The sequence below is a fragment of the Odontomachus brunneus genome, unplaced genomic scaffold (genome assembly GCF_010583005.1).
Source record: "Odontomachus brunneus isolate Ranch 3 - 2012 unplaced genomic scaffold, Obru_v1 Obru_scaffold_070, whole genome shotgun sequence".
In the NCBI taxonomy this organism is placed as follows: Eukaryota; Metazoa; Arthropoda; class Insecta; order Hymenoptera; family Formicidae; genus Odontomachus; species Odontomachus brunneus.
Window position 1 is genome coordinate 1,505,392 of NW_022639520.1, and position 447 is coordinate 1,505,838.

Here is a 447-nt window from a genome sequence, read left to right on the forward strand (position 1 = left end):
TCTTTATAATGTTCCTGAAAGTCCTCTCTATGCCGCATACTATGTATTTGAGGCGTATGAGCTCTAAATTTGTCACATCAAACTAAATATGACACCTGTATCACATTTTCAATAGTAAATACAAAATTTTTTGTTGATTTCGATGCAACTTTTTAGTATGTGGCATTCATTATCGCTTATACTTTCACGCTGTAAAAGCATTTACAGTTACAAGCATGCAATTAGAAGAAAAGAGGATTCTACGAAAACGAGTCTAATGTCGGTAACCAGCGTCGCCTTAATTTCGATAACGAATGTTGCATAAATGATGTACATCAAGGCTCACACTTTGGTAATTTTATCCTGCAGGAGATTGCTCTCTGACTATAAACGTTCTGCAAACACATGATTTGCTGCAAAGCTGAAACAAGAAAATGAATTAAAGGAAAGAATCGGTCCAACAATATC